The sequence below is a fragment of the Patagioenas fasciata genome, chromosome 3 (genome assembly GCF_037038585.1).
Source record: "Patagioenas fasciata isolate bPatFas1 chromosome 3, bPatFas1.hap1, whole genome shotgun sequence".
Classification (NCBI taxonomy): domain Eukaryota; kingdom Metazoa; phylum Chordata; class Aves; order Columbiformes; family Columbidae; genus Patagioenas; species Patagioenas fasciata.
The window spans coordinates 100,811,440-100,828,838 of record NC_092522.1 but is presented as its reverse complement, the minus strand read 5'-3'; the positions used below and the strand labels follow the sequence as shown (position 1 = coordinate 100,828,838).

General features: G+C 43.7%; 1 long non-coding RNA gene across 1 annotated transcript; it reads left to right on the top strand.

The window, feature by feature from the left end:
* Nucleotides 1-3,424: 3,424 nt before the first annotated feature.
* LOC139827761 (uncharacterized) lies at nt 3,425-10,263 on the top strand. Its single transcript, XR_011738687.1, has 3 exons — nt 3,425-4,318; nt 6,232-6,287; nt 6,413-10,263. It is a non-coding gene; the product is annotated as an uncharacterized lncRNA (long non-coding RNA).
* Nucleotides 10,264-17,399: the final 7,136 nt, after the last annotated feature.

Here is a 17,399-nt window from a genome sequence, read left to right as displayed (position 1 = left end):
TGAAGATGCTTCCACTGACCTTTCTGCCGAGCCCTGATGAAATTGCTGCTGATATGTTTGCTCAGGACGGGCTTCAGAGACCTTGTTATCAGAGTGGGATCAATGATGCTAGAGTTCAGAGAAAGGCTACTTAACAATTGTTAGGGATTTAGACAGATTGCTTAAAGACAGATTGTTTAAAATAAATTATACCACGCATTTAATTTTTACCTGTGTTTTGTGATGATTGTAATCCCATGTTTTGAGAGAGAAGAGGCAGAATCTGAGCACTGCAGAAAGCCAAGTCCCAAGTGACCCAGCCTAGGTAGCAGCAGCAGAAGTGACAAGAGGCCTCAGCAGATGTGTTTGTCCTCACTAAATCAATGGTGAGCAAAGGGGAGAGGTTAAGTAGATGCTGGCATTTGAGAGCACGGGTAGGAGGAGAATAGCTGGAACAACTGAAAGTAGAGTGAAGAGTCAGCAGGGGCTGCAGCACTGGGGAGATGAGAGAGTTTGGAGTAGAAGGTCCATCAATGTGGTGTTGGAAACTAGCCTGGATAAAGCAAGGAAGTATGTGTTGTAGGGAAATGAGCCTGAATGGTCTTCTTTTAGGGGGGTGAGCTACCAAATGTTTTCTGTCTTCCTTTTAAAAAATCTATTCAAAATCTTAGCTATGCCTGTTCCGTAGTGGTTCATCATACTGTAATGAATAGGTCCTTGTTTTGATTAGAAACAAATTAATCCAGTTCTTCCAGAAATAAATTAACAAATTGATTAGAGTAAATAATCATCGTTTGCCACTCAATCATCTTAATGGGAATTTTCAGTTCTGCCTGGGTTTGCCTTGGCTTTCCTCCAGGATGACTGCAGCAGTTCCATGTTCTTTATCAGTGAGATAAGTGGGATGCGATTACTGTTCTCTTTAAATCAAACACTGGACTAAAGTATCAGGCTTGAAATTTCAGTATCTATCTCTTCTGAATATGGTGTTTTCTTCTGTTGTGCAAATCACAAATGCTGCAGGCTGTTTGTACAACTTTGACTAACTTTTAAGTTCTTGATCTTCGTAGAAAAAACTTCCAACTGAGGTTTTCTTCACAATTTTGAACTTAGCAGGTCTCATAAGCGAGACGCTGGGTGAAGCTGCTGTTTTGAGATTCCAAGACAAAACTGGTGTGAACACACTAAGTCTCTGTTCTGATGTATGATCATATTACAAACTGCCATTAACTTTTCAGGGTGCATTTTGTGCTCTGCCATTGAGGGCAAAATTCTCACAAGCTAGATTGAAGGCAGGCTTTTGGCCCTAGCTATGTTTCTAATCTGATTTCATGCATTTTACAGTAAGAGCAGCTACTTTTCTGCATTTTCTCTTCTTACATCTCCCTGCAGTGTGCGGTGCTGTGGGCACTGAAGACCTGCACTGACTCACCAAATTTACAGTGTATTTTAAGAGCTGGGGTTACCCCAGATGGTATCCTGCAAGAGCAAAATATTTTGTTTCTTGCCAAATAGAAGGTAGGTCAAATAACTGGGATTTTTTTTCTGCAAGTGTTGCTAGTACATCCTTCTCTCTCACCACGCCACTCATCATCTCAGAGACAAAATTTGATTAAAGTCTACGCTTGTCAATGCTACTTACCTTAATTACTTGAGATATATGCATTTTAATTTGGTGTCATCAATTGGCTGCTAAAGCTTTGACTGCCCTGAGCAGAGAAAACAACAAGCCTCAGGAATCTTGCCACTATATTTGGGGCTGGTTTGCCCCTATGGCACTGCTAGACAACTGTCACTGGCAGCTGCTGGGTTGCTAATAGGAGACACATGGGGAATTAAAAGGTGTTTCTGGTGAGCAAGTGGTGAAGGAGTGAGTAGTTTAAAAATGGGTCTGAAGAAAGCGGTCACTTAACCTCTCTCTCTGGGGCAAACCTGGTTTATGATAAGGCACGACTCACCGTAGCCCATACGGGACTTTGCTGATGGTTGCAGGGTGCAAGGGAGGGAGTAGGGTGTTGGGATCATCTCACACAGAGCCAAAGACCTTGGCTGGATCTCACCCTGGTTCTCCTCTGTCCTGCTGGCCCTGCTGCCAACCCCAGAGAACCCTGAGAGCCCATCCCCCCTCTTTCTTTTTCTGCCTGCTTTTGGGCATTCCCATCACAATTTGGGCACATCTTCAGTGAAGAGTAGAAGCTCATCAAGGGGGAAAGTGCATTGTCACTTCATCTGCAAGCAGCTTCTGCTGTGACTTTTTAAGAGCTAATGGTAATCACAGTTGGGTGAGTAAGGTATAAACTGCATTATTTTGCATTAGTAATGGGATGTCTGCTCCTTGCTTGTTCCTTTTATGGTGCTTTTTTGTTGACTTACTCTATGGATTACAACATCTAATCTTTCAAAACAATGTTTGATTTTCCAAAACAGCACCATAAACCCATCATTGTCCACTGCAGCTTGTCACCAATGTTCTGCTTTATCTCAAAACTAGTGGGGCTGGGATTCAGATCCATCACATTACTCAGTATAATGGGGGTGGTAAGAGTACAACACTGTATTTCCATTAAGAGTATTAGATGTTATTATTTGGAGGGGTGGTTAAGGGCAGCTGTCCTGGTTTTGTTAAAAACAAGTTTCTCTTTTAGTGAATTTTGCCTGTCAGCTAAAGCCTTCATATTAGCTGCATTTTCCTGGAGAACCAGACACATGTTTCAGTAAACCTAGCAATGGAATGCAAACTTATTGATAAGTACGGATGGACATCTCGCGAGAGGGGCAATGAGAAACGGGTGACCAAGAGACTGACCAACTGTGTATAACATTCCATTCATGTCAATACTTCATATAAAAGTGGGAGATCACGAGGATCTCGTCCCTTTTTCCCTTTTCCTTTTTTCCTCATGGCTGACATTAGGAGAGGACCTTGCTGGTCGTCCCTGTGAACGGAGGCCTAGTGACAGACTGAATCCAGCTCCGGTTGGCTACAGAGTCTAATCCAGGACTTTGGGTGCTGGCTCTGCAGTTGCTGAGACTTACAAGATTGGTTTTGTATATTTTGCATTATTTTCTCTATTCTTATTAGTAGCATTAGTAAAACATCTTTAATTTTTCCAACTCTCTTCTCTCTCTGTCCTTTTTTCCCTCCCGATCGCCTGTCCTGAGTGGGAAGGGGCGAGAGGGAGGGGCAAAAGGGGGAAGTGGTGGGGAGAGGAGGTTAACAATACATCTGCCAGGGTTTGATTGTCACCCCGCAATCTAACCCTTGACGGCAGCATTTGTGACCCCTCTTCATGTGCTATGCTCCCTATCCCTTTCTCTTTAATCACAGCCAGCGTAAACTGCTTGAGATAATCCTGTTGTTGAGAGAAAACGTCTCACTGCATAGAGCAAACAGTAAATCATACCGTGCTAATGTAAAATCAAAGATTGGGGGAAGTATTCTTGTAAATGCTTTGATTTATCTGAAAATGTGTACACGAATCTGAATGGTTGTCATTCCTCTTTGGGATTTTTCAATTATTAAATCCATTCAGATTGCCTTGTTGCTGAACTTTGTGTCAGCAACTCTTACCTGCACAGTTAGCATGGTTATTAGGTCATGACCACAGTCATGTTTTTGAGGAGGCTGTTTCCCTACAGAGCACTCAGATCCTGCAATAGCTCCTTTCCTGTTTCAGTCTTAATTGTTCACAAAAGATCTTTTCTGCATTTTGAGAAAATCATTACACCTGGACATTTGTCCTGAGTTAAAACTGTTGCGTGCCATTTTAATAGTCTGTTCTATTGCAGGATCACTGTCTGTGCAGACCAGCCCACAGCCTCCCTCCCTGGCTGCAAGGTACTACACCACTCCCAGCCCTTCCCTGCTTGTCTTCTTCCAGGAGACCAGTTCACTGCAAATCCAATGTGCCTTCTCTGTTGCTTGCTCAGCCCACGTCCTAAGGCAAGAGTAACCTTTTTGCCTGATAGAAAGTGTTCAGAGAGCCTTTCCCACTGCTGAGGATTGTTTCAGTTCCCACCTGGGAAGGCAGGACCAACCTTTGCCCTGTGGTATCTGCAGCCTTCTTGGGACCTCAGCTCGCTCGGCCTGGGAAGAAGGAAGGCTGGGGATATATTTCACAGACAATCAGAAAAAAATGCCAAGTTAAACTGAAACATTCAAAACGACTGGTGGTTTAGATGTTTTCACCTTCTCACTGATCATCTTCAGAGGGCCCTCTGAAGATTCGCAGCTGAAAAGCAAGCCACCCAAACCAGTGACTGCTGTGGATGTTTCCAGCCCTGCTGCTGACATCAGGAGAACCGCAAGGGGACCCTCGGTGGGTTCCCCAGATGTGAGGTACCAGCAGCACTCTGCCAACTATTGGGAATAATCTCTGATGAGACACATAGCCACGAATCCAGATTGGTTTTTGTGTGGGGAATATTTTAGCATAAGCTTCCTTCTTGTTAGGTGAAAAGTAGTTTGGTTTTCCCTGGGAAGGAGGGGTGATTTGGCTTTTATTCTCCTAGGCATGTATTTTTTTCCCAGCTGTGAACAATACTGGATATAGGTAGACAATGAGGTAAATAATGGTGGATACTCATTGCTTCCTTCCTCACTTTGTGCCTGTTTTGACCGCTTACACTGTAAACTCCTCAGGGCAGGGACTCTTTCCTACTATGTGCATGCAAAGTGGACCCCAGATGTTTAGGAGATAGGAAAAGGGTATAAAAATGTTGCACCCCACTGGTGCCATTTTGATAATGACCCAAGGAACTCTAAGGAAAGACTGGTAGCTCTCCAAAGAGGCATCACAAGCTCATTGTGAGGTTTTAAGTAATCAAAAGTCCTAAAGGTGATCGAATCCTTTCCCTCACCCTTGGGCACGGTGACATCTTCCTGAGCATCGTCGAAGATACTGCACTATTCCTGCTGTGCGAGGTTAGCAGCCAAAATGAACATCCCCAGCCACGCAGGCCACCATGTCCCAAGTGTATGGGCTGACACTGCACTGCCAAGCAAGGCCTTGTGTTAAAGTCCGCGGGAGGTCACGGTGGGGTCCTGGGAAAGAGGAAGAGTTCTGGCTCCAAGACGAAGCTGCTGCTGTCCCTGGGGGAAGGGTGCTGCAGTTGTTCAAGCAAACAAGCCTGATGTACACTTTTGAAAGTAAATTTTAATGAAAACAATGCCCCAGTCAACCTCATCAATTTCTTCTTCAACCTGTTGCCTCCCTCAGACCTCTTTTAGCCAAAGAAAGACCAATAATAATAGCAATTAAAAATAAAATGTGACTACTAATCTACTTCACATGAAAACAATATTTTAATATACTTGAGTCTCCTGAGATTCTTATGAATGAATGCATTTGAGTTTACAGTCCTGTCTTTTAGGGTTTTTCCATTAAGCCTTGCACCTATTTTGATGACACCTAACATTTTTCCTGTGCCTCTGTTACAGAATTTAGTCTATAATCTTAATTCCTACTTCCTGTTTACGTAGTTTTTTGGATTTATTACATTTACAAGCTGCTAAAACCTCTTCATTTGTCTGCTGCAATCTTTGTTTCCAGTCCTTTGATGCAAATTTTCACTTTAGTACTTGAACAGTCTCACTAGCAATTATTAAAGTTTCTTGTATATATTGGTTTATTTAAAAGGCTTTGAGAGGATGGCATGATTACCCTATTATCAGAAACAATGTTCTAGCATCTCACATCAATATCCACCCTACTTAGCTGCAGTGTGCTGATGATGTGATGTGATTTGTGTTGACTGAGTGGGAGGGTAGTACGTTTACACCTGTAAGTACTCACTTTAATGAACATATCAGAATTATGAGACCTGGTGCTTGTTTTTTTATCTGTCCTTATTTCTCTCACTTAACTCCATTTTAAACTATTTAAGTTCCTCTTTTTGAGTCCCATTACAGATTTGTCTTTGGCATTTAAGGTTAACGTTTTCAGTGATTTTGTGATAAAAGATGCTGTTTCTGAACTTGATCTCATTTTCTGGTTTGTCTGTATCAGTGTCTAATAGCTGTATCATTATTATTCAATAACTTTAAATACCAAGTTTATACATAATCAAATTTAGAGGAATTCTGTATTATTATAATTCTTTTTCTCATTTAAAAGGAAGAGATTTAGCATGGTTGGTCTAGTAGATGTTTTTGTTTTACTGATAGATTAATTTTATGCACTGAATTTTTTTTAAATTGAAAACGGTAGCAACATTTATGCGACCTCAGATTTTTCTTGTGTTTTCAAACAGAAACCAGAAGTGGGTTTTGTGTACTCTAAAAAAATGGACTGAAGAGCCACAAATAGGTAAAAACTGGCATTTTTTTTTTTTAATTTTGCAGTAATGCAAGGCAACTAGCTTGTATTTGGTGTCATTATCTCCTGTAATGTGACAAAGGTGAAGGCTCACAGGAGTTTCTTTCTCATTTCAGGTTGTCTATTAGAATAAGAAGGATTTTAAGTATCTTAAGGTCTACTCCAGCTGGGTGATCCCCGACTTGCTGAAACTTCAGCTCATGTCAACCTTGTAAAGTTCCTGTCTTAAGGCCTCCTTGGCATCATATATTTCATTAAAACTAAGTAGGCACCCAAAATTTCTCTGCAGTTGCTGTGGCTTGTTCTCTGCAGCCTCCAACCTCTGTATGGGAACAGCTGCTGTGGAATGTCCCCGGACCCTTTCATCTGCAGGATGGCTTCTCTGTGTCAGGACAAAACAGCTGGAACTCAGAAATGCCAAGTTACTGCTGTTTAATGAGTTACCACATAACTTCAACCACAGAAATAAGTTGTTTGTGCTCTTATTTCCTGTTGAAAATGAGAGATTTAAGTACATCAGCCTGAATCTCTGCAGATCTAAGCTAGAGCGCTTTGCCTTTGCCAGGGACTGAGAGCTTTTAGCTACTACTCCAGCACAAGGACTTGCTCAATGGCAGGGACCACTTAAGTGTTTGAGCCCTTAGACGTATTTTAACAAGAACTAAATTAGCTTGGTGTAAACTGGGGACACTCATCGTTGCTAACAGCTCTCCTTGGCACCAGAAGCTCTTCTAGGCATATATACGAGAGTGCCTCTGTTCTCATAATTATAGTATCGCTACCAGCATGCTATAATTAGACAAGTTAAAAATTGTCTGAGCTCCTACTTCTTGCTGAAATGTGCTAAATTCCGGATGCGGTTGTTGCTGAGAAAAAACACTTTGAAGCTTTAGCTCCAGCACAGGCGTTATCCTCACACCCTCCTCACCTTTCACTTCAATGGAGCTTTTTGTGTGGACTTCTTAACATGCATGGATGGTCTTTGTAAACAGCTCTTGTCTTCTTATTATATACCGGGAGAAGCATTAGTGGCTCAATGGAGTGTATTTTTTAAAATAATTCCTTTATGCCACCTGCCAGTCTTAAGTGTCAGGGTTTTGTTATTTTATTACAGCAGCTTCTCACTGAGTTTGTTTGTTTTCTGTGTTTGGGGCTGTGTAGAGCATCCTCTGAAACATGGAAAGAGTAATCGTTTCACTCTTTTATTCCGTGTGAGAGGTCTGTGTTCCTTGTCCCTTACCTCTTGCAGATAGCAGGTGCAGGCTCTGCACAGTGTGGACAAGAGGTTCTAGCTTTGAACTGCTGCCAAATTCAATCAGCTGTCATCTTCGATGTATCTTGGTTTCTTCAACCTACTTTTGTGAGGGGAAGAAAAAAGCATCACCAAGGCCTATTCGATTTTTGCTATAATCACTCCTCCTCATATCATTTTGACAAGGTAGTTGCCTTGTTACATCCCTTGTATGGATCATTGGTCATGTCGCTTTTTATAACCATCACATTTTTGCTCCAACCCTGCAGCGAGAGCGCTGACAGCAACGAAAGGCAGCTCAGAGCTGATGCTTCTGGCCCCATTCTCATGCACAGAGTAGCAGGGGATTCATCATCAGAAGCTTTCATCAGAAATCCCCATTCTTCGCATAGTTTCTTATGTGTCTTGTAGCTCTTGGCAGGCTATCTGCTTCCACCCACATGGTAAAGGCTTGTCTAATAATGGCAGCAGCATGAAGCCATTAAGATCAGAATTACTGACTAACTGAGCCTAAATCTTCCTTTTGATAGTGGAGAGTTGTCTACTTTAAAGGAAAGCAGGGAAGTGGGTTCTGACATGGAAGCAGTAATGTGTGCTGGCCCTGAATGCTAAGTCAGGCTGATGTGCGCATCTCTTCTTCAGCCACGTTTGCCCTGTGCCTGCAGCAGTGAGGTCCTGCCCCAGCACCAAGGAGCTCCCATGGACTATGGCCTGGAGCAGGTTTATTAACCGCCCCTCCTGCTTCCAGGAGGTAGCTTTGTTACGCTTGGATCCTGTGTTTTATTTCAAGATACGGTGCTTGCCTTTCCCCTGCCCTATCCTCAACCCCAGCCTCTGCCAGACCCATGCAAAAGCCAGTCATCTAATTTCATCTGGAGCATCACTCTGACAAGGAGGCTTAGTGATCCCAGCACCTGGGCTTTAAAGGATGTCTGTCCCCAGGGGTGGGAGGATGGGCTGCACGAGCACTGAACATCTTCGGACTCTGCTCTGTCTATATGAGCACCACGGGCTAGTTCCTATGCTTAATATGTACATTAAGTGGTGTTTCTTACTGCTCTGTTATACTCTACAATACATAGTGTGTATTTTATCATGCATCAGCAGGGGAAGCTTACACTCCTAAAATGAATTATGTGCATAATGTTAGCTTTATAAAATCTGAATCCCCAGTTCATGAACACTGTACAGCACCCCACACTTAGTAGCATACATACAGAACTGTGCCAGCAACCTGCCTGGGTAGCACAGAGTAAAGATGTTCATCTGTTGTCCAGATCCTATTTTAGCTTAAACAGGGGGTAAAGGCTTCTAGGAAAATGAAACTTGGCTATTTAGACTCATTTTTTGCCTGGTGGACTGTGTGTGTACAATTTTCATTCCTGGTAAACCCCAGAATGCATCAGGCAGACCACAGGTCAGTGAGATGGGTCCCTCCTCTGGAAAACTAGCAACTTGCACAAATGTCCTGGTGTCTGAAAGATGAAGGAAGGGTTGGAATAAGTGTCTGTAGGCTTATAGCTGTGGAGTAGCTCCATGCAAAACCTTGGCCTGTCTGATCTTTCCACATTTCTCTTTCCCTTCGCAATGACCCCTTTTCCCCAGGAAGACGGAGTCTTCTTTGGAGAGTCTTGCAGATGACACTCATTCCCCTGAGCAGTGTCTGTGACATCTTTTTTTCAGGCTATCGTGCCATGGTCAGCTTAGTTTGGCTGCCAGAAAAGGCCTGGTCTGCTACTTCGCTCATCACTTTTTGCAACTGCTTGTTCCAACTGTCCATTGTTGCCATTTGCCTGATCTCAGGGTTGAACCCTGGCTGGAAACTAACCCAGCATAAGCAAGGAAGATTTGCAAAAAGTCTGCGCCATCATGAGGGAATTAAACTGGTCCCAGGCAGTTCTCTAGCACTGAGGATGCCTGTGCCCATGATGCCAGACCCACTGTGGAGTGACTACCTGCATCAGGGTGACCACCCACGGCCTCAGTTGAGACTGGTGCTTCCTTGTGCCAGCCTCGAAATCATAAACAGGAGCTCGGCTGGCAGGTGGCTAGGAGGCATTACTCTTCTTATTTAAGCATGGATGCCTGAGCTCCAGTGGCTGGTCACATTTCCTGGCATGGCTTCATTAAATGAATAGGTGTGGTCCATATGGCTGTGCGACCGATGAACAAAGCCCTACCATGGAAGAAGGCTCAGAGGAGGTAGGCAAGGAGAAAGCTTCATGGGGTGTGCTCATGAAGCTCAGGAAAGAATATAGGAAGTGACCACAGCTATGGTAAAGGAAGCTGAACTTACGTAACCACAAAGGGGACTGGAGGGTGGCCTTTGTTGTAGACAGACCACTGTATCAGTTGAGTGGATCAACTGACTGCGCAAACGGCCTTCCCTAAAATAGTCAGCAGAAAGTATTATCTTCCTGAGTCAGCCAGACCAGCATGGGAAAGCATATATATGGCTCAGCCCAACATGGAGTATAAAAATTAAACTACTGACAAAATGAACAGTGAAGAGAACAATGGCCTTGAGCTGGCTTCAAACCCACCTATTGCTTCCCAGCAAATGGAGTTGCCCAGCATTGTGACAGTGAGCATATAGAGACTGGTAATGAGAATTGTGTTTGTATTGCGATTCAGCTGCATATTGCAACTGCTATATCATGCTCGTGTTGTGATTTCATTATGTTGCTGTATCGGTCTGTGAAATCAAAGTCCCATGTAACAACAAATATTATCAAATAAATAATTTAGGATCAAAACATCAAACCCTGCTCTTATGGGATATGAGAAAGAACCTGCTCAGAGAGCATTAGGCTCCAGCAGGCTGCATGGACTTTGGTGTGGGTGCAAGGGAGAGGATGGGAATGGGAGCTGGGAGCAGGGGAAGGACAGGACCAGCCCTCCCTGCTGGAGCAAGGGCATGTGCTGGATTAAGGGGTCACTGAAATACGGTGTTGGTCGCCACTGCAGACACAGGTGTGGGTGCTGCCTCCTTACCGTAATTTGCTCCTGCTGATGGTCTCCTTTTCTACAGTGTACCTAGGATTAGAACATTAGATCATTTCCGCCACTAGTTTCAAGCAGGCTTTTGAAAATATTGATTTCTTCTTCTGCTTTAATTGCTTGCAGTTTCTCAAAAACAGACACTTATACATTTTCTGATTTTATTCTTTTATGTTTTTTCATCTCCCCAAAGGTTTGTTTCCCTGCATTAGCTCCTCTTTCTTTGGCTGAATTTGCAAGGAGGAAGAAAACCGTGCTGTCAGAGCTGAAAGAAAGCAGCTCTACAATAGCATGTATTGACTGGACCATTCTCAGTTCAGTCATTTTTTTTCTATTTGTCAGTGAAGCCTTAGAGCACATTAGTGCTGTCACTGGCCCCTGCAAATTGCAGCATGTCCACAGGTGGTGGGAGCGATGCGTCTCAGGAATGTCCCTGAACCTTGTGAGGATGCGCAGGATAAGAGCTCCTCAAGTCATGCAGCTACAAAAGACCATCACCTACATGAAAACTCTCCAGTCCTGTATACTTTGGGAAATTCACATACAGTTGCTGAAACACCACAGATCCACCTCTGTGGGTAATATGATATAAAGGGAACATTTCAGTCAAACGAGTGAAATATTTTCTGAAACCCCTTTAGAAGCATATATCTAGAAGAGAGGGAAACTTAACATGGTGTTGTTTTGCTGGGTTTCTTTTTTAAAAAACAACATGGCCAAGAGGAAAAGATCTGGTTTAAATTTTCACAGAACCATGGCCCAGTTTCTTCCTAAACTTAAATTGCCATCAATTTTAACAGGAGAAGGAATGAGCCTTGCATTGATTTAGACAACAACTGAAAATTGGATTTCATGTGGCAAACCATCCTTGGATTGTGACTAATTATATCACTTCAGGTAAAAGCTATTAAAACCTGCATTTATCATGTTTCCCTTTTAAATGCAATTTTATCTGAAAAAACATCTGTTGTGAAGGGGAAAAAACAAATCCTGTATTCACTTAAGTTCTATCTACTGGACAACACTTCCGCATTCTGTAAAAGCAGTAAATAGAGGAGCGAAATTACAAATATCAGAGAATATGGCTAGAGAGCAGGGTCAGCCTGGCTTTCTGAGTTGTTCACCAGCTGTATTGTGACACAGAGAGCAGTGCTGCCATCACGATATGGGCCTGGAGGGAGGCTGTGCTGTCCCAGGTGTGGGCGTTCGGCCCAGCCCTTGCTGGGAAACTTGTGTTTTGATTTCCATGGCCTTAGTCAGCGCTGCCTCTTGGCCTCTTGCCTCAGGATGTGCCATTGCGGGCCACTCCCTGAGGTACTTCAAGGCATGTTTTTTGCTGGGGGAGCCAAGAGGTTTTGTTAAATCCAGGGACAAGCTGGGCTTAGCTTGGTTCAAGCTCCCTCCTCTCCTTCGAGAACCTGGGGAGGTGCCTGGGGGCTACTGGAGCTGCTGGTAACTTCCCCCGTGGAGGTCACAGCAGATCTGTAGGGACTGATAACTTGTGTCATGCCCTCTTTGCATTGCTTTAGCCTTAGCCTAGGTGCAAATGTGCCCTGCTCTGCCTGGGGGCAAGCAATACCCAGTACCAGACATCTGTCTGGGGTGCACAGCAGAGGTGGGATGTGGGAAGGAAGCGCAGGGTTCCCGAACAAACAGGAGGAGCAAGATCATCCTGACCACGTCTTTTGCAAAGAAAAATAAGAACTGGGAAGGAGGTATCTTATGAGGTTTCTGCTGCAAACCATGCACCTTAAGGAAGGAAATAAATTGGCACTATTCAAAGCCCACCCCTCTGCAGAGCATGGTATTTGTACAGTAGACATCATTAGAAGCAGCTTTGGTCAGTGGGAGAGTCTTCTTATGATGAAGAGGTCCAGATTTTTATCAAAAATTAAATTTAATGATTTAAATTCTAGCAGCCAGTGCTAGACACAGCTGTCCTGATGCCACACCTGAGGATGTAGCCTGGTGCAACATCACAGCCTGCATCATTCCAGAGACTTGCTCTTACCCCTCAGGAAGGGTAGCAGCCTGAGGCTGAATGGATATGAGCTAACCAGAAGTTTGGGAGGAAAATTGGTTCCATCCTTTTCTGATATCTAATCTGTTGGTCTCACTCATTTGCAGGGCAGTTTTGTGTCAGTAACATGAACCTCTGTTCAGGATTTTCTTCCCCCACCAACAGTCCCACTGACTCATGTCTCTTCCAGGTTGTCAGCCCATACTCATCTAACCATGGCTGTTCAGTGCAACATGGGGTTGCTGGGGCCTCATTCATCAGAGGAACACAGAAGTCTCTTTCTTCACACTAAATTTGTGTGGTCATGTTGTCATCTTAAATTAAGAACAGACTGATCCCTGTGGTGAGGACCCAAGTTCTTCCATCAGGCCAGGATTCATCCTTCAGATAAATCCAGATCATAAAAGTGTTCACCCGTAGCATACACAATTTTTTCAACACTGTTAGCAGCATTTGCTAGCCTCTGCAGGTACTTTCAGAACATTCTCTTTTTCTTCTAAAAATACGTACTTTCTTCCTGTGCCTCTCTCCTTTTTACATTATATATTATCACTAAAATCACAAATATTTATGGTGTTGGCTGTTCATTTTAGTTAGCTGAGAAAAAGAATTGAAAAAGAAGCTCAGAAAGTAAAACCGAAAGCTGGTGGAAATGATGCCAAACGCTGGAAAGAAAACAAAGGGAAGCTATCTGAAGGACAAAGCTGAGAAACAGAAAGAAATTAGATAAGGTCTGAAGAGATGGTAACAAGGAAATGCTGCCTGGAAAAGAAAACGACATTTTGAACAGGCTAACTAGACTTTTAAACTGTGAAGAATACAGCCATTCATATCAAATCTATTTTAACTTTCTCTTTTTGAAATATCAGTGGCAAAACCCAGAACCATAAATATTTTAAAACAGCAATAGTGGCTGTAAGCTTAGCTTTCTTGGAAACATTTGCTAGCACCAGCAGTCTAGCCAGCTGAAGGCAAACGGTCTCCCCAGCTTTACCGAGCACCCGAATCCTCCTCCCCGCAAAGGAAAGCAAAAGATGCTGGGGACTATCACTGCTTCTGCTCAACTCTCTGGTTGGACATGGTGAAAAGGGCAGATGGTGGGAGAGCCACAGAGTGCGGTGGGAAGCACAGTGCCCTGCACTCAGAGCCCGGCCGCAGCTAATTAAATAGCCCTTATCGTTACTGATCCCCGGTGACTTTTTTGCAGGGTGCTAATCAGTGTCTCGGCTCTTTTCCAGCCTGCATGATTGCATTCTGCCTGCTGAAATAATTATCTTCTGCTGTTTGAAATTAATTTGGTATCGTTCTGCATATCCTGGCCTAAGCTGCCAGGGAGATGCGTTCGTGGCACATTGCGACTGCAGGTCCCGGCTGAGGGGGCGTGGGAGATGGCCTCCTCCCTCTGCCTCTGCCATTTCTTCCATGTCTTAGCACAAGGCAGTTAATAATTTTGCAGTGGTTTCAGGCCACACAACTGGAAATTGCTCTCAAGGTACAAAATATGTCCCCAGCCTTATTAGGGGCTGCATGTGTCTGGTCCTGTTTCCTTCTTTGAGACCCCTCCATAGAAGTGCCACCTGGTATTTAGGGAAAGTATGTGCAGGCAATCAGACATGAGTGCCTCCACGGCTTCCCAGGCGACAGCTGGCCTCCGTTACCTGTTCACTGTCAGCCCGTGGGATGAGGGTGTAAAACCTGTTAGCTGCTGGGATGTAACCACCAAGTGTTCTCTCACCACAACCGCAGGCTGAGGAGACGCGGCAGGACTCGCCAGTGCTGCAGGCAGTGGGGGCTGCCTGCCTCGGCCCCACTCCCTCCCAAAACCCTGGCACCTGCTTGCCATGGTCCCGCTTTGCTCTTCTACATCTTCCCAGGACCATCAGCAGAGTGGCTACACACTTGGATTTTGTGTACGCCGCTGAGAAACCCGGAGCTGGCTCTCACACACTTCAGGTGACAAACAGTAACTCTTTAATCACAGCAATTTACCCTCAGAATGCCCTTGCAAGAAAACAGATCAATGGGTTCTCCCAGTTGTGTTTGGGCAGCTGCATGACTTCCAGGAGCTGAAATGAGGGGAGAATCTGGCCTCTCATATCCCTTGAGAGTCATGGTTGCTCTCAGAGCTCCTCCTCCGCAATCCTCTGAGATCTCAGGCGGTTTTCCTGTTGCAAATTGCACTGGAAGCATGAAAAAAAAAAAAAAAAGGTCTGTTGAGGCAAGCTTGGCTGAATGTTTCATTGTTCTTTTGTTTCTAAACACATGGAAGCTGATTTACTTCTACTGCCATCCAGTTAGAGGGAAACAACTGCTTAAAAAAGAAACAAAAACAAAACTAACAGCAAAACCACCACCTTGGGAAACACAAGGAAAAAACAATTGGGTTTTGAACGTGAATGGCCATAAGCTCAAAGAGAACCATGTCTGACAAAGAAGCAGAAATAAATAGATTTATCCCTGCTATACACGAAGCAAACTGTATGTTTTTAAACCCATGAGAACAAATACCCTTTTTTATTTTTTCAAAGCATGTTCAAAAATAGTGGCATCAAAAGCACGAACAAACAGTTTTGATGCCTGGCTGGGGAAAAATGGCTTCAGCACGTCCCGTCTTTGTTGGCGAACCATTCCCCAGCCAGGTGAACAGCCGGGCCCCTCCACGGCGTGACCGGGGTGCACGTGCACTTCGCCCAAAAGCCGCTTTTGCCCCTCTCCCTGCCCAGCTGTTGAGTTCAGCATTTGCTCCAAGGTCACTGAATAAGCCTGTTAGATGCTCACAAGGTATTATTAAAACTGAAATATTCCTAAGCTGATCTTGTGATTTTCTACAATACTACCAGGAATATGTTAGCACAGTATTTTTTGTCAGGCAGCAACTGTAAAAGCCATATGATGGTGGCTACAAATGTGTTTATGTGGTCCACAGAGGGCATTACTGGAAGTACAAAAATGAGCTTTAATGTTTGTACACTCCTTTGCTTGATTTTTTACTTGCTTTTCTAGGATCCACAAGAAATTTAGCTTGCAACAAGAGACAATTTGGTTTTACTATGAAAACAGCACAAATGAATAGTTTTCACCTTGAAATCTTAAATTGTTTGCTAATCTTAACTACCAAAAAATGAGAATAATTTAAGAGAAACCACTTAAAGCACTTGCAATCTAATTACAGTGGTGTGTCCTCTGGCAGCAGGAAAAGGCTTTAAAACATGGATACACTCCAGGGTATTCTACTTTGCCAGAAAGATATATGTAAGTACGTGTGTCAGTAGTGCAATAACCACTGTCTTTTGTTGCAGTAATTTTAAATTATGTGCCATTCTCTTACACCTCCTACAAAAGGGACAATGAAGGACAGGTCTAAATGCAGCAAAGTCACCTACTGTACCTCCTGGATTTTGTAAATGATTAGGATTTATCAAAATGAAGCTTTCTGTGACTTTTGTGTTACTTTTCCTGTTCCTGTAAAATGCGCAGTTCAAATGCAACATTCAGAAAGGGAAAAAATGCTCCTCAAGAGCAACGTTCTCTTTCTACCCATTTGGTGCTAATATCTGCTTTTCCCAAAATAAATTCAGTGTATTTGCAAAGGACTTTAAGGAGATTGCCTCTATATGTTTAAACAAACCCTGAGTGCAGGTGTAAGTTATATAACATCACCAGTGAATGGATAAGCAGATACGAACAACAAAAGATAATTGTTTACCCATTCCAATTTCAAAATCTTCCTTCTGGATGACTTTCTGCTGTCACTGGTGTTTGGCGTAATACTGAGATAACCTCAGTGCTGTAACTCCATATCTATAGCAACACAGGTGAGAGAAGCAAAATGTAGCTGCCTACCTCATTTTGATATAAAATTATCTGGCCATGGTTTACCACTGGCCAATGTTTTGCTTGGCTCTTGCAGTCTTCACCTGGAACACATCTCTGCTTTGAGGTGCTAGCTTTTTTAGACAAAGACCGCATGACAAGTAGAAGTTGAGGAGTGAACCATGAAGTCAGCATTGGAGACATGCCTTACACTGGAAATCTGTGTGAACGATGAAAACTTGAAGGAAGAAGGAGCACGTGTTTATGCTTAAAAGATCAGGAAGGTTTCTCCAAGCACTGAAAATGGTCCAGGGAAAGGGAAACAGGTTGGAAGTTGAAAGCAAACATCGGTGGGAGTACTTGGGAGGGAGGATATGAGTGCAGCATTTGTCACAGGGTGCGGATATAAAGAGACTTGCTCTGTTCTGAAACAACCAAAACCAAATTGTTGATGTGACTACCTATCTGTTACCTGACACAGGTAAAGGCCCTGCAAAACCTTCATGGATACGATCAGGTTTGTTGGTACAAATTTGAAGAAGTATGAGAACTCCTATTAAAACTCCTTTGTCTTCTGTCTTTTCTCCTCCCCTCTGTGCTCCTCCCTCTTTGCACCCATCCACCACTCTTGCCATCCTAGGCCTTCAGAGGAAGGAAGATCTGCTTTTCTGCTGCCAGCTGCAGACATACCCTTGGCTGCAGGTTGGTACCAGAGATAATAGTTGTGAACCACTCACAACCCGGCAGCTTTCCAAAGGTGCTGGGTTTCTGTAGGGGTCCTGGGTACACCCAACAACAGAGGAGCAGGGAGACAGGGAGGAGGGATATCCACAGTATCTGCCTTCTGAACATCAGATCATGCGCCTTACGTCCTGTCCAAACTTCCCAATGCAGTATTTAGGCCCCAACAACACTTTCTCTTGGAGAAGATCTGAGATATTCAGAACAGATCTATGATGCTTCATCACACACAGCAGTGTTCTAGCTTCCTAATCTGGGAAAGAAGCACCTCTTTCTG